General features: G+C 51.1%; 1 pseudogene across 1 annotated transcript in view; it reads left to right on the forward strand.

Annotated features, from left to right (window-relative positions):
- LOC308347404 (cytosolic 10-formyltetrahydrofolate dehydrogenase-like) overlaps positions 1-14,116 on the forward strand; it is a 67,828-nt pseudogene that overhangs the window by 13,304 nt on the left and 40,408 nt on the right. The window contains exons 2-8 of the transcript in view: positions 630-774; positions 2,606-2,725; positions 5,369-5,481; positions 7,727-7,877; positions 9,033-9,103; positions 12,131-12,278; positions 13,619-13,706. The product of the transcript in view is annotated as a cytosolic 10-formyltetrahydrofolate dehydrogenase-like (transcript). The remainder of the gene's footprint in view (positions 1-629; positions 775-2,605; positions 2,726-5,368; positions 5,482-7,726; positions 7,878-9,032; positions 9,104-12,130; positions 12,279-13,618; positions 13,707-14,116) is intronic.

Raw genomic sequence — 14,116 nt, forward strand, 5'->3', positions numbered from 1 at the left:
CTGCCCACTTTTTGATGTGATTATCTGTTTTTTGAGGGTTGAGTTTGAGGAGTTCTTTATAGATCTTGGATATCAGCCTTTTGTCTGCAGTGCCTTTGCGAATATCTTCTCCCATTCTGTGGGTTGCCTCTTTGTATTGTTGACTGTTTCCTTTGCTGAGCAGAAGCTTTCAATCTTTTTTTTTTTTTAAGATTTTATTTATTTATTTGACAGACAGAGATCACAAGTAGGCAGAGAGGCAGGCAGAGAGAGAGGAGGAAGCAGGCTCCCCACTGAGCAGAGAGCCCGATGCGGGACTCGATCCCAGGACCCTGGGATCATGACCCGAGCCGAAGGCAGAGGCCTCAACCCACTGAGCCACCCAGGTGCCCAGAAGCTTTTGATCTTGATGAAGTCCCACAAGTTCATATTTGCTTTTGTTTCCTTTGCCTTTAGAGACATGTCTTGAAAGAAGTTACTGTGGCCGATGTCGAAGACTGAACCCCAGTTCTAAACTAACACTCACAGTTGGGTGTTCAGATAAAGGTCCGTTCTGAGAATTTGTGTTTGGCCCCATGACCTCTGCCCCTACAATGCAGTTCTGCCAAAGCTCTTCCCATTCTCCTCCTTTCCCATCTTCTTTTCTACAGAGTGGTTGAGGAAGTGAAGGAGCTGTGTGATGGACTGGAATTAGAAAATGAAGGTATTTACATGGCAGACACCTTTGGGGACTTCACCCAACTATTAGTGAGAAAGCTATGGGGGGACGACAAAGACAAGTGCATCATTGAGTATGTGAGTCTTCCTCCCCTTCCTGAGGGGCCCTACAGACCCCTCAGACACCCATATCTGTGGATCCACAATGGCACATGGGGGAGACCTGGACATCAGGAAGCCAGGGCACCTAAGAGCCACCTTCAGTGTCCCAGGCTCTTCCTGGTAACCAGTACAGTTAGGCAAATAGAACAGAGGAGATTGTTATCTACAGGACCAATTCTGAGCCTCAAGACATGAAATGAGGATTTATTTATTTGTTTGTTTATTTTATTTATTTATTTATTTATTTATTTTGAGAAAGATTGAGTGTGAGCCAGAGTGGGGAGAGGCAGAAGGAGTGGGAGAGAAATAATCTTAAGCAGGCTCCACACCCAGCATGGGGTCAATCTCATGACCCTGAAATCATGAGCTGAGCTGTAATTAAGAGTTGGATGCTTAACTGACTAAGCCACCCAGGGGCCCTGAGACTAGGGTATTAAGAAGAGACTTTTACAGTATACTTCTCACTCTCCTTCTCCTTTGGTGGTTTTTCCCAGTAGTGGCCTCATCTCTGCTGTGGCTCCAGCCCCTGCCAGATCACCTTGTCGGGACTCTTGCTCCTCTGGGGACTCTAGACCCTAGTTCTGGTACCACCACTTCCTTGTCCTTCTAGTCTAGTAATGGCTGGGACTTCAAGCTGTTGTCAGTCTCTGGGTCAATCTCTGGATTGACTCCTGGCCTCTCAGCTCTTTCATCACCTGTGCAACCAGTTGCCTGAATTAAATTCCCTTTGTGACAAGGCCAAAAGAGGGAGATAAAGGGAGGGAGAGAGGGAGGTAGAGGGGAGAGATTGAGAGAGAGAGAGAATGGGGAATTGGGGATATTTGTCTAATAAGCAAAACAAGTGATCCTGTACATTTGACTTGTATATATGGAAGCATATTGATATAATTGCATATTTGCATATGTGATTGCATGTCTGTTCCAGATTTTATTTATTTGAGAGAAAGTGAGTGAGAGAGAATGAGCTGGGAGAACAGCAGAGGCAGAGGGAGAAGCAGACTCTTCACTGAGCAAGGAGCCTGATGAGGGGTTCAGTCCCAGGATGCTGAGATCATGACCCTAGGTGAAGGCAGATGTTTAACGGACTGAACCACCCAGGTCCTCCACAAACTTATTTTTAAAACAAATTCTTGAAAAATCATCCTGAGGTATCTTGGTAGGGTACCCAGCTCCCATAGGACTTAGCATTGGGGTTAGTTTATTTGCAACAAAAGATGAAGAAAGTTTCCATCTTGGCCAACTAGGTTCACATTGGGATTGTGAACAAGGTGACTAATGAACAAATTTCAGGAGAGGAATGACATCCCAGAGGATGCCATTCAGTGTGAAATTTCAGGTCTTTGGGAAGTGAACAGTGAAGTTGGCATCATGTCTGGTGAGTCACAAGTGTCTCTCTGCCAGCTGGCACTTCCTACATGTGGAGGCCAGGCAACCAGCCTGAGGTCACACAGCTGGTAAATGGCAGGAATGGGGTTGTAGCCTAAGCAGTCTGTCCTCAGATTCTGTGCCATCTCTTCTTATCACTCAGCTGCCACTCTGGGCCAAGGAAAGCAGCAGGACCCAGATTCAGCAAAAGAGACCTGAAAAGGCTGAGGATCCTTGAGCCCTGGCCCCCTTGGCACTGTGTGTGTGTGTGTGTGTGTGTGTGTGTGTGTGTGTGTGTTTGTGTGTGTGTCTGGTATGTGCACAAGTGGTTATTATTTGACTGTGAGTTTCCTGTGTCTCTGTGAGGGTTTGTATCCATCACTGATGCACCTTGTGAAAAGTCCACACTGCAAGCTAACACCTGCAAAAACTCCCTTCCCAGGTGGAAAAGTCAGTGAACAAGCTGATCCTCCAAACGCCCCACCAGCTCTTCATTGGGTGCATGTTTGTGGATGCTGAAGGTGCTAAGACCGATGAGACCATCAACCCTACAGATGGAAGTGTGAGTGCAGACCTAGCATGCACTCGTACCTTTTCTCCTCCCTACTCACCCCATAACCTCTTCTCCTACCTACTCCCCCACCTGGCATCTGGGGATTCTGGCCCAGGGGGGGTCTTTGCTTGGATGCAAAAGGGTTGCAGTCATTTTCCAGTCTTCCCTATAAGAATGGCCCAGAGGGGAGAACTGGCAAGGAGTCAGGAGGACTCTAAAAGTCTGGAGCCTGCTTCAGAGAATGGGAACAGAGTTAAACCCTGCTCCCTGCCCCAAAGAGGAAATGAAGCCATTCACTCCTCCTCTTACATACTTCAAGAATAGCCATAGCATGGCCCCTACCTTCTTAAATATTTGTACACCTCACTGTTGGGAAATTCTTCCTTGAATATCCTGTGTTTGTCAGACTGTCTTGACCGTGGTCCTCTTATATCATGACCCAGTACACACATATTGTATTCTTTTACACATACACCTACCTGAAACAACACTTACTCCTAAATGTGCATACTGATAGTTTTCCATTCTGTCCCACCCTATAGCATCTCTCAGGGCCTGCAGAAAACAGATGGCACACACAAAGTGGGTCATTTGAGAGGAGTTTAAAGAAAGTGAGGGACAAAGGGGTGGAAAGGGTATGGCGACACGTACAGGGGGTGCAGTGCTCTCAGGCAGAAATTGGGAACTGTTACCATCTTGAGGCCTGTATTGAGAATCCCAGAAGGTAGGTTGTGTGGGCAGGGCTGCCTGAGTGATAGGGCCTTGGGCAGGGAGGGTGCAGCCTACCTCTGGTGACCAGGAAGGTGCTAGCCTCACTCCTCCTACTTCTGTCTCCTCCTGGCTTTCCCTTTGGCCAAGCCCAGGTGGAAGGAGGTGTGAGAGCCTGCCCTGTAGTGCATGTGGGCACTGTCAGGACACAGCAAGGATGGGGACAGGAATCGTTCTGCCACAGTCAATGTCTAGACTATTTCACTTAAGAAATAAACCTTCTAGGGGGCACCTGGGTGGCTCAGTGGGTTAAAGCCTCTGCCTTCGGCCTAGGTCATGATCCCAGGGTCCTGGGATCAAGCCCCATATCGGGCTCTCTGCTCAGCGGGGAGCCTGCTTCTCCCTCTCTCTGTCTGCTACTCTGCCTACTTGTGATTTCTCTCTGTCAAATAAATAAATAAAAATCTTTAAAAAAAAAAAAAAGAAATAAACCTTCTACCTGGGACTCACTAAATTAATGGGTTCTGTTCTTGGCTTGAAAACACTGGGCTGATCCTTAGCCTTGTAGCAGGAGCCTGAGTCTGTTTTCCTGTTTGGGATTAGTGGCAAGTGCAAAGAAGGATCCTGGTATGTGGAAACACAAATAAGTCTCTCTGAAGGCCCTTGCATTTCTTCATTGTGCACACCCTTCCAAGGCTCTCCCATTGGCTGACCATGCCCTCTGAGCCCTCCCAGGTGGCCAGGGGAGTGGGTGGTGTGGGGCTTCTGTGTACACAACTCACAACTCACCAGACACAAGTAGCCTTGAAGGGAAAGGTGTCCTTGATGGAGGGGACAGTGTGATAGATGAGAGGGTGCAAAAGTCAAGGTGCTGATCAGATCGGAGCAGCAGGCTGGCAAAGCTAACAGATGGTCCTGGGCAGGCTCAGTACGGCATTTACCTGGAGTGGCCTGGACCAGAGGAGGAATTGGGCTACTTGATGCAGAAGCCAGCAAAGGAAGGATGGGGCCTGTTCTGTCTGCTGGCACTTGCCCAGCTTCACCCTGACTGCTAGAATCTCACACTTCTCTGTCTTGTTTTTTTTCCTTAAAGCAGGGCGGAAGGAATTCTTTCCCCTTAGTTCCATCAGAAATCTTAGGAAAGGACTTCGCATTGTTCCAGCTTGAGAGAATGGGGTGGGAGTGAGGCCTGGAGGAGAGATACTGCTTCCCTAGAACCAAGTGGTCCCAATGGGAGAGAAGCAGCCACCCCCAAGGAAGTGGGGTAATATTTCCAGAAGTGTGCTGCTGGGCAGATGAACTAAGCAATGTTGAAAAGACTGGTGAACAAGCTGGTTTCAGGAACTTGGCTTTTCTGCTCTGGATCCTGGGGAAGTTGTCAGGCATATAGCTTGGTCACGATATGGTCCAAATGTGCTTGTCATCTGGTGGGAGAGAGAACCTGTCTTGGCCTTGCAGTCAGAATGCCATTTTTTTTTTTCTATTCTAGAGGCCAGATCCACCAGGACAGCCCCCAGTACAGGGGACCAGAGAGGGGGCCTGTATGGTTTCAAAATGGAACAGAGATGGTGGGGTTTAGGTCAGGCCAGCCTGCGTAACTCAAGTTAGTTTCAAGACACCTTGAAGAGTCCATCAATTTTAGGAAGCCACTGGCTTCCTAGAGCCCTCAGGTTAGGCAGAACTAAAATGTGCAAGCCCAGGCTTATGGTGCTGAACCTTCTGGCCCTGACGCAGGGACTGCCATGGCACAATGTGCCAGCCAGAGTTTTTTCCTTGATGTTCTCTACTACCATCTAGTGACCTATGCCATAATAGCACCACTAGCCACACCACAGTGAGGGATTGTTGGTCCCTGCACAGCTGTAAAGAGTCCTGGACTGCCTGGACACATATCTTGAGGCCAGGCCTGAGAGCTCCTAATAACCTGGTCCCTGCCTCATGTAGTCTCCAAGTCCCCATGGTGGAGGTGTGCCCATTGCTGGTCCAGGAGAGGGCAGCCCCTCGTTCAATGAGGAAAATAGGACCATGGGTAGATACTATGGAATACAGAATGCATGGTAGGGATAAGTTGGGAAGAAAGAACCAGAGAGGAGTGTTAGAGAAAGTTACCAGACAGCCCTCAAGAACCACTGAGGGACAAGATTGAGACTCTCAGGAACCTGGAGAGCCAGTGTGGGACCACCAAGGGCTGGTGGGAAAGTCTGTGGGAAGTTGTCACCTTGTGTTCAGACACTTCCTTAAGTCCACAGCCAGGAATGTGGTGGTGGCCCATGCTGCTGTTAGGGAGCCAGGGGTGCCAGGCTGAGCGTGCCTGACACCCCATCCTTGCCCTTCTTCACGTCCATCCTGCAGACCTGGGGGGTGATGGAGGTTGCTCCCCCTGCTTTCCCCACTGGCATTATCTGCAGCTTAACAAAGTGAACAGTAGAAGAGTCCCACTCTGCTCTCCTTGAAGAGCCTCCCAAATGGTATGCTAGGGTGGTAGCTAGGTGGTAGATTTATGACATGGCCACATCACATGCGTGTGACATTGTCTGGCAGAGTTGGAGGGATTTGGGGCTGTTCAAGGGAAAAGATATGACCATGAGAAGTAGTAATGTGCAACAGACTTCATTGGATGGTGCCCCCATAGTAGGAGGCCCTCCAGAGATTTTAGTGGGGGCTCCTACCCAGCATGGGAGAGGTACAAGGGAACTCTTGGGGGTCAGGAGATCCTGGAGGGGGCTCCCATGTCCTGGCAATGTTGTTCGGTAGCAGAACAGGAGTGTCTGGGTCAGAGGGCTAGGAAGGGCAGCAGTTACAACTGTGTGGTCCATCTCACCAATAACGTCTGTCAAGTGAGGTTCCTGGAGGATGCAAAGCAACAAGGCTCTAAATGGCTAAAAGTCTACTTGTTTGGACTATTTTTAAAATAACAAAATAACTGGTTGCATATATCCAGCAAGCGTCTGACAGGTCTTACCATGCGATGAAGACGTGAACAACCTAGGGGCCAATACACAGAGGCCATCTTTGGCTTATTTGTAATACAGATTTATACCTTAGGCACATCTGTTTTTCTAGTTGATGAAACCCTAGTTCTTGAAATGCCACAACATGGTGTTTTCCTTATCTGGTCTAGAATAGTTCTCAAAGAGTGACTGACACCTTTGTTATTCTTAACTGGAGAATTACCTGGGTATATACTGTCTCTGAAGTAACAGTGTGGCTCTGCCACTAGGTTGTTTGTGTCTGTTTGGTCCAGTTTCACTCACCAGCCTTGTGCCGCATGCTGACTATGTGGCTGGTGGGTGTACGAGGTCCAGGAGGGAGCAGGAGACCAAATACTGTCCCAGCCCTCAGGGGGAGGCAAACAGTACTGGAATACTTGTCTAAGTGGGTATCTGTGATAGTCAGGCGAGGTTTGAAGAAATATGGAGGGTGCTAGGAGGACACTGCAGGGAGATATGATTGATGTGGGGTGAAGGCTGGCTTCCCAGAGAGTGTGAGTGTGTACTTGGGGGGTTTAAGACATGCCACAGCTATGTGCGGAGTGGAGCAGCTCAGCAGGCTTTGGTCCCAGACTCGTCTCTGGGCGAGAGCTCCCGCATGTACAAGATTGAGAGCTGCTCTAGATCTGTGATCTCCACCTTCCCCTGTCCACCCTGCCCCCTGGGCACCCTACTCCCTGAGCTCCTTTACGTCAGGGAAGGGGGCAGAGTCCTAATTCCCAGGCTGCCCCTAGCAGCATACCCACCAGAAGCATGGGAGGGCAGCTGGCTGTCAGAGTGCTCCCACTTAAGAAGGGCTATGTAGATGAACCTTCCTTTGAATCTCTCCCATCATCCACCCTACCCCACCTTCCCCATAGATGCCATCCTTGGGGGCATACTCCACCAGATTGGCTGGTGCTTGAAACCAGATATGCTTTCCTCTGGTCAAGGCTGTTAAGAGACAGAGAGACAGAGAGGGTGGCCTTTTGGAATGGTGACCTCCTTATTAGAGAGGCAGAGGGACTGTTTTGCAGGATCATTTGTAAGCATCATTATGAAGTAGTTAATCCATCAGTATTTTAGGAAGGAAGAAAGGAAAAGAAAGGAGAGAGACAGAAGGGCACCATTCTCACACTCATCCTGCCAAGGAAACCATACTGTCCCATCTCACAGATGGGAAAATTGAGGTCAGCATTCCCAGAACTGTGGCAGAGCTGGGAGTGCAGGGCAGAGCCCCTGACTCACTGAAGGAGGGCCTTCAAAGAACAGGCCAGGCTGCTCCAGGCCTGAGCCCATCTCCCTCCTCTCTGCACCCCCACCCCTTGGCCAGGTTGTCGGACCTTGTGGAACAGCATCAGGAGGAGCTGACCGCCATTGAGGCTCTGGATGCAGGTGCTGTCTACACATTGGCCCTGAAGACCCATGTGGGCATGTCCATTCAGATCATCCACTACTTTGCTGGCTGGTGTGACAAGATTCAGGTGAAGCTGAGGCTCCTGCCCACCAAGTGAGTTCACACAGACAGACTGGGCCCAGCAGGAAACTGAGGGCAGTACATTAGCCTGCCTGTGGCATAAGAAATGACCATAGCTTATTGGCTTAAAATAACCCCATTGATCAGCTCTCACTTCTGCAGATGGGAAGTCCAGGCAGGCTGGGCTGTGTTCCATGCCAGGGTTTCCTAAGGACAATGTCAAGGTGTGTCCAGGCTGGACTTTGGCTGGAGGCTCTGGGGAGACCCTGCCTGCAGGTGCATTCAGGCATTGGCAGAGTTCAGCTCCTTTTGATGCAGGACTGAGGCCCAGGTCCTTGCTGGCTGCCGGCAGGGGCTGCTGTCAGCTACTGCAGGCCTTGCTCTGGCCCTTGCCCCAGTCCTCCATCCCCTTGCTGTTTTCAGGCTTGGCATCCATCTGCCATGAACTGGAGAAAACTTTGCCTTTGTAGGGGCTCCTGAAGTGGTGCTGGGAACACCTACATCATCTCCTCTTCCTAAGGTCAACTGACCCATTCTGCATCTTTGCAGAAGGAGTAGCTCACCATCTCCCAGATCCCAGGGATCAGAGTGGGACCATGAGACCCATTTTCAGAGATTTGCCCACTACAGGCAGTGATGGGGTTCATGGGTCTGTGCCAGATTTGGGGCTCATGCCTTGTGTCCTCTCCATGGGGTGGAGGGGTGCAGGTATAATGGAAGGCCTACCTTCTGCTCCTCCTGCTATTGTGTCATTGCTGGCTGGAACTGCCCCCAACCTGGGCCCTCCTGGGCTAGCATACCCCCCAGAGGCAACTTGGCCTCTCACTCCCTTTTTCTCTGCCCCAGTGTCAAAGCCAGAGATCTTACCTGTACCAGGACCAGCTTCCCATCTGAGGACTCTGCCAGGCTCTGTGCAGCAGGCATCTTGCACCTGTTGGCTGCCCACTCCACCTGTGTATGGAATTCTCAGATGCCCCTGTCATACATAATCTGTAAGGTTTGGGTCTCTTACCTGTCTGGTTCATGGGGGCTGCAGGACACAGACAAGACTCTTGAATTCTGAGCTCCAGGCACAGTCTGGCTGTCCAGGGGGAATGGGTGAGGAAACAATGGAGCTCTCTCCCAGTGATGCCCCACCCTGCCCACTCTGTGCTTCTTCCAGGGCTCCACCATCCCTATCAACCATGCCAGACCAAACTGCAAACTGACCTTGACCAAGAAGGAGCCTATTGGGTGAATCACAGCACAGGGTGAAGATTTGCCACACACTGGGTGCTTTCCATATGGTATGTTGTGTGGGCACTCATCCCCTTTTTGCATGCCTATCCTACGTCTATTTATTTGACAGTCATTACATGCTGGGCAGTTCAGGTGCTGGAGATACAGTAATGATCAGAGCTGATTCATTCCCAAAGTGCCTGCTGTGTGCCAGGCACTGTTGTAATGACTTTGTAAGTATAATTTTACTGAATCCCCTCAATAACCCTCTAGCAGTCAGGCTCATAGAGGGTGCACCTGAAAAATTTTATCTGGGAAGATTATAATGATGAATGTGCATAAAAACAAAGAACTACACAGAACCAAGGAATAGGAACAACATAATAGAGAAATAGGCAAAGGATAGGAACTGGCACTCCAAGGGGGAAAGTCAAGTGTTCACTGCACACAGAACAGACTAGGAATGGGGGAAATGATTTACACCCAGCAGTGAGGCCCAATAGCCTAGGGAGAGAGAAGCCCCCTCACACTGCTTGGGGACAGAAGAGGGGCTCCACCCTGTGAAAGGCAGCTTGCCATTGACTGTTCAGTCCCCAGATGCACCCCCGCCACACGGCATGGCTGTGGTGGCTCACTAACAGAGGTGCACTGGGAGACCAGCCCGAGAGCACTCCCAGCAGCTCTGCTGGGGCCATGACAGCAGAACATGGCACAGCCCCTGCTGAGTTCTGCGGCATCCTTACCAGGCATGGTGTGCAGCTCTGTGAAGGCGTGGGGCAGAGCTAGGGGGACTCCAAGGAGCAGGCCCGAGAGAAACTTGTGTGAGGAAAGCACACTGAGGAATGTCCTCTAAAATCAGAGGCTCAGTGTGGTCAGCACCCAGCAGGCCTTCCCACCTGCTCTGTGCCCCCAACAGTGTGGGGGCACCATCACCCACCAGCAGGGACCTCACATTCTCATGACCCCAGTGGTCAGAGCCACTTGGCTTCCTGGAGAAGGGAGTGTTTCAGAAGGAATGGGTTCAAATGTCATTTGGGTCAACAGAAATGAGCACAGATGGATACACCAGGTCCTGAAGGACAGGCCTGCTGGTGAGGGAGGCTCCTGTCAGGAGAGTGGGCTTTGGACACAGTAAACCCTCTCTTGTAGCCCACAGAGAGGAGCAAGGCTGGGGGGAGATGGCACAGACTCCAGGGCAGGGGTGCCCACACTTGCCTTTCCCCCAGAGGGCACAAAATGGAGGGAGTGCTCCAGGACAGCCCCCCACAACAAAGAACTCCCCAGCCAAGATGTCAGAGTGTGGAGTGAGAGCCCTACAGGGCCGGAGTGCTTGGAACCCCTTCCTTTGGCACAGGCAACGGGAGGGTCTGGGCCAGGATACCAGGGCCCAGGTGAACACAGGCTGCCAGACACATGAGTCTGTAAGGTCACTGATCTTCCAGGCACCTCCCAGGGAGTCTGTCCTGTCAGACTGAGGAGGACGCTGATGCTGAGCCTCCCAATGAGGTGGGGGAGTGGGGAGGTTTTCCCTATATCGACAGGTGTAGGAGTCTGCTAGGGCCATCATAACAAAGTACCCAAACCAGGAGGCTCAAACGCATTTACTGTCTCGGCATTCTGGGGCTGGAAGTTCTAGATACAGATGTCAGAAGGTTGGTTTCTTCTGAGAGTATGAGGGAGAATCCACTCCAGCCCTCTCCCCTAGCTTCTGGGCTTTATCAGCAATCTTTGGTGTCTCTCTATCTCTGCCCTCATGCTCACATCGTGTTCTCCTTCTGCTTGTCTTTCTCTTCACATGGCCTTGTTTTTATAAGTGCATCAGTCATTTTGGGTTAAGTACCCTATTTGAGTAAGACCTCATCTTAACTAATTATATCTGGAACAACCCTAATTCCTGAAGTTAGGATTTCAACAAGTGAATTTTGGTGACTACTGATAAGCCATGGCAGTGGGACCTCCCTGATGTCTTTTTTCCTTTGGAGCCTTCACAACCCTGAAGACCTTACCCCCTTCCCTGGGAACACTCGCTGTCCTCCCTCCACTGTCTCACCCTGCTGGGTGTACTGGGGGTGGGAGTGGTTCTCCCAAACCCTCAGTGCACCCATTGCTCCCAGGAAAAGTGCTGGTCCTGTTGGTCCTGCTGTTAGCATTCGTCCACACTTTTCCCCTCACCTGGGTTCAGCTAAGAAGTCATCTTTTGGGGAAACATTCTGATGGTGATGATGATCATGAATATGATGATGATGAAGAAAACAAGTCATGTAGTCTGTGCGGAGCTCTTGTGTGGACAGGTTCAGTAATTGTCTGACACTGATGAGGATAGTGCCCCACATCTTACAGGAGTTAGGGGAAAGTAGGGCCACATGCCTGCTAGGAACACACGTGTCATCATTAAGCCCCCCAGGACTGTGGGGGCCTCCTCTTCATGGAGACACTGCTCAGCATGGCTTTCTCTGGGGCTGAGGGGTGCACTGGCACTGTACTGATGGTACCATCTCTTAATGCACGGCAGGCAAGCCTTATGAGGCCTCCCAGGTTGACTGCTTCCTTCTCTCCATGGGACTCATCCCGGGCCTCAAGCCTAGGAAGACCCTCACCGGCTTCCTCCTGGCCCAACATGTGATCCTAACCCTCTCCCATAGCCTCTCAGACTGCTTGTGTGATCCTTGGCCTTCTCCCAGGCCCTGCCTGCCATCACCTCCCCATTGCCTGGTGTCACACCCTACTTAACTGTCCCTAGACAGGTCTCACAGCTCTCATTAGAAACTTCCCTGCCATCATGCCCTGCTGGGAAGAGGGGCTACTGCCAGATCGAATCAAACATACAACCCCATCAGGGACTGGAAATCCAGGCATGAGCTATCTCTTCGGGGACCTTTGGCTCCATATCAGGAAGCCTGGTGTGAAGTGGAGTGGAGTGGAGTCGGGTGGAGTGGAGTGGAGTAGGGTGGAGTGGAGTGGAGTGGAGTGAGTGGAGCAGAGCCGAGTGGGAGTCAGGCTTGGGAGAGAAGACACCACTGGCAGGTGCACTCTGGCCCCCAGGCTGTGTGGAGACATGGAGTTCCGCTTAGTCCTGCTTAGTCCAGAGTCCCGCATAGTCATCCCCTGGAACTACCCCCTGATGATGCTCTCCTGGAAGACGGCTGCCTGCCTGGCTGCTGGAAACACAGTGGTAATCAAGCCTGCACAGACGGGTGTGGACGTGTTCCGGACAGGGCCTGTGGGCTCTAGAGGGTATTGGTAAGCACCCTATAAAGGAGACAGGTGCTCACCCAGGACTGGTTTCTCCTCAAGGGAGGAGGGGTACTGCTGATGAGGGCTGGCCTTCTGGGGGGTCCATTCATAGTCAGAGGTGGCATGCGGCAGGGACCAGGGGGCTGTAGGCAGGTTCTGTTCTTTCAGCGGTAGGGTGACCAAGTCAGGTTAGCTGACCCTGTACCTATATCTGCTTGGTGAACATCCACAGGTGCCAGCACTCTGGGTTTGGGGGAGCAGAAACCGTGTTTGGTAACCCTTGTCCAGGCCTCATGCTCTGAGACTGAAGCCCAGCCCCTTATAGAGAAGCTACAGAGGTAGGACCTTGGGGTCACTCAGACAGTCTGGAAGGGCCTGAACAGGGTCCTCCCAGGATGAGGACACCCCCTTAATGAGCCTCAGCTGCAGTAGCAGTCCCTCCCCTGCCTGCCCCCAGTGGTGTTAGGAACTGAAGGCAAGATGCTCCACCACAGGGCTCTGGACAGTGTGCCCCGGAGGTCTCTTGCTCCCCTGGCTGCTTTGGGGCAGTTTGGCTCCAAAAGTATTAGAATTTAAAAACCAATAATAACAACAGTTGACATTTACAGTATTCATGCTGAGTCAGGAACTCCTAAGGCATTTTAATATATAACAAATTATACTAAAATTTTGCATGTATTTGCTTATTAAGGATCACAGCAAACCTCTGAGTTGACCCATAACTCCCCTGTTAATGTGGGGGTGCTGTACATAGATCCAGGCGATTGTCCCTGGAAGAGCCCCCGACAGGCCTGTGTTCTCCGAGGGCCAGAACCCCACAAATGTGATTCTGAGGCTTACTGGTAGGTGGGGTACAAGCCAACATTTACAAGGAGTATTACCTGGGCCCGAAGAGGAATGGCTGCTGGCAGGCCAAGAGGAGAGGAACAGCCTCCAGCAGTGAGGAGGTAATCAGAATCTGGCACTGAGGTACATCCAGGCTGTCCCGGGACTCCCTACTGCCTGAGTGAAGAGGGTATGAATGTTTAGGAAGAGGCCAGTCCTGGCCACAGGGCTGGAGCCTGCCAGGAGAAGACACTAGAAGGTACCCGAGGTAGCAGGCCTTACTCCCAGCTTTCCACTGGAGCTGTGGGGGAAGCTGGCTGGGTTGGCAGTACCCTCTATGATGGGGTATCCCCTCGAGGGTCTTCCCTCCATGACTGCTTCTCCCTGTTTGTTACCTAGGCTGCTGGGAGAGGATGGAAGAACCTCACTTCCCAATCCCTCCTGACCCAGTCTTCTTTCCTGCCTCCTCAGGTGACCACACTCATAGCCTTGAAGTTTGCAGAGTTGACCTTGAAGGCTGGCATTCTGAAGGGTGTGGTCAACATCCTCCCAGGATCTAGTAAGGGATGTGGACATGGGCATCTGGGCACCTGGCTCCAGGCAGCTGGAGATGCCCTTGGTCAGAACAGGGCTTGCTGAGAGAGGTACTCTAGTGGGGCAGAGCAACCAGGGACACAGTGATCCAGTGGGTGTGGCCAGCCTGATGAGGAGATGCCCTCTCCTGTGGTGGGAGAGACACACTCCTGGAAGTGTTCTAGCTTTCAGATGCTTCCCCAAATGTTTTCCATTTTTTTTGTATGTCTATATGTGCTCTGGCATAACTTACATAACTTGGGAAATATCTTCCCTTGGAAGTTTGAGAGAATTTATCTAGGCTTAGGGCATCTGGGGAGGTATTACATGAATTGCTTTTTTAGTTTCTTCTGTGGTTAGTAGTCTAGTTTATTGGAAAAGTTGTCTCTTCTTGTG

The sequence above is a fragment of the Martes martes genome (genome assembly GCF_963455335.1).
Source record: "Martes martes genome assembly, chromosome: 1".
Taxonomy (NCBI): domain Eukaryota; kingdom Metazoa; phylum Chordata; class Mammalia; order Carnivora; family Mustelidae; genus Martes; species Martes martes.